The sequence below is a fragment of the Pinus tabuliformis genome, chromosome J (assembly GCF_031772625.1).
Source record: "Pinus tabuliformis cultivar Carrire ecotype Pingquan chromosome J, CPIR1, whole genome shotgun sequence".
In the NCBI taxonomy this organism is placed as follows: domain Eukaryota; kingdom Viridiplantae; phylum Streptophyta; class Pinopsida; order Pinales; family Pinaceae; genus Pinus; species Pinus tabuliformis.
The window spans coordinates 1,440,428,799-1,440,431,253 of NC_142295.1; positions in this window are offsets into that span (position 1 = coordinate 1,440,428,799).

Consider the following 2,455-nt stretch of genomic DNA (forward strand, 5'->3'; position numbering starts at 1 on the left):
GATGATTCTTCATCCGAGGATGATGATGAAGAAAATATGGCCTTAGCAAGTAAGGCAAGGAAAGGGAAGGGGAAGGCTTCCCATTCCAAATCGAATTATTCTCCTCGAGGGAAGAAGGGTGACAAGTCTAAAGTGAGATGCTTTAATTTTCACGAGATGGGACATTATGTGACTAATTGCCCATCGAAGAAGTCCAAGAAGGGATCCTCGGAAGGATCAGAAGGTGAGGCATTAGCCTTTCAGTTTGAAATGGAATTTACCCTCATCGCATGCATGGTGTCATCAATGATAGGTTGTGTCTGGTATCTTGACAGTGGAGCCTCATTCCACATGACGGGCGATAAAAGTTTATTCAGTGCCTTGGAGGAGAAAGACCTCAAGATGCGCATAGAGATGGGTGACGACGGAAAGTATAGTGTTTCAAGAGTGGGCACGATTGCTTTTTAGAGGGAGCATGGAGCTCCTATCATCTTGACAGATGTGAAGTATGTGCCTGGACTGAAGAAGAACTTGCTATCGGTCGCGATGTTGTAGGACAAAGGCTATGATGTGTTTTTTAGTAAGGGAAAGGTTTTCCTTAGACACATCACCACGAGATGGGTGAAACAGATCGGTTCACGAGTTAAGAACCTGTATGTTCTTGAGGTTCAAGATGCATGCAAAGCCTTGAGGAGTAAGGCAAATGTTAGAGACTTGGTGGTTGAGAGGGAGAGTAAATTACCTCTCAACATGTAGTCCCAAAAGAAGTTTGAGACAATTGTGGAGGAGCCACAATTGGAGAAGCAAAGAGGAGACCGAGTGAAGAGATCCACTCAATCAGATACCTCCATTAGGGGGGGACTTCGATCCAAATTGGCAGAGGGATCACATGCAGCCATACCTCCAGGTGTGAGGTGGGGAAATGTGAAGTGATAGTCCCATGAAGGCTGCAATTGGACAGGGTCCATTGAGAGGTTTTATCTCATGGATTGTACCTTGCTACGGGAGCCCAAAGTACATAGTAGCGGGAAGAATCAGTGGGATTGATGCAGTCAGAGATCAAAGTGACAAAGGCTAGAGCAGTCAGATACTGAAGGATTGACAACAGTGCAGAAAGACAGAGTCAGTAGAAGCGCAAAGTTTTCAGTTGACAGAGGCAATAACAGTCAGAGACTTTGATGACAGATGCATCATACTAATTCAGGTTGTATGTTTTTTTTTTTTTTGTTTCTGGAGTTGCTGGAGAAACAACACTAAAGAGAAGTGTTGCATGCATAACATTCCAAAGGTTCACGATCGGGATCGAGTTGAATTCCTTTCTTGTTGAGAGGGAGTGTTGAAAATAGCAACAAGAAATGATAAAAATAGAATCCAAAAATCCCAATTTAATTTGTCCTTGAATTAAATTATGAATTAAAATCGAATTTTGTCTTAACAGCTGCTTGAAAATAATTAATTAAGTTATTTTGAATTAATTAGTTGGAGAAATTCAAGTTAGAAGTCTTTCTGAAGTCATGCAAGAGTTATCCCTTAAATTAAGGAGATAAGATTGAGTTATATTTGAGTTGTAATTAGTTAACTCAGTTTGCTAAGTTAAGTCCAGTTAAATTAGTTCCAAACTGTTTGAGGAATTAATAGTGAGTTAACAGTCAGTTGATGCATGCATGCATCCAACTATTGCTACTCCATTTAACTGAAGATTCCCTCATCAGAAACTCATGCATGTCTATTCTGAGAAGGACCCAGTTCATATTAATTTCAAGGACAGTGTACTATCAGTTGCATGTGTTTTCCTATAAAGAAAACTCATGCATGTAGAAGGAATCAATTCCTGGAGGATTGCGCAGTTCTGACTGTGTGTGAGAGCAGTGTTCCACTTGGTGAGGTGAAGATTATCCCAGAGGAACAACGCAAGGAAATAGGAGCTTGGAGGGCAGAGAGGAAGGCTTGTGAGAAGCCAAGATTTCCTGTGAGCATCTGTGAGGATTGTACTGAGAGTTGTCTAGCTGTGAGAGCTAAGGCTTTGTATAATTCCTATGTATTTCCAACTTGTATGCTAATACAGATAGTGGGGTTTTTAGCTAAGGCTTTCCCCAAATTATTTTCATATGTATTGTGCATTGATTCTTCTTCTTCTGGTTATATGTGTTCAACTCGATCTTGCTCGATCTTTAAGCTTCCACAAATTGATAGTAGAAGTAGGTTATAGTATTTTGCTTTGATCTATATTTCATTATCGGGTTAATCTACAGTCAGATTTTCTACATAGGTCTTAGAGCGAGATTTGTAGAGAATTTGCAGAATTTCTACAAACGCAAAAGTGTTAGCCTTGTCAATTTTTATTTCCATTCCTTTATCCTTTCTCTGGTAGCTCAAATGAATAACATCCTATACTAAGATGATATTGTCTAATATCTAAACGCCCATGGATAAATCCTCCTTGACTTTCTAAGATAATTCTAGCTATGATGATCTT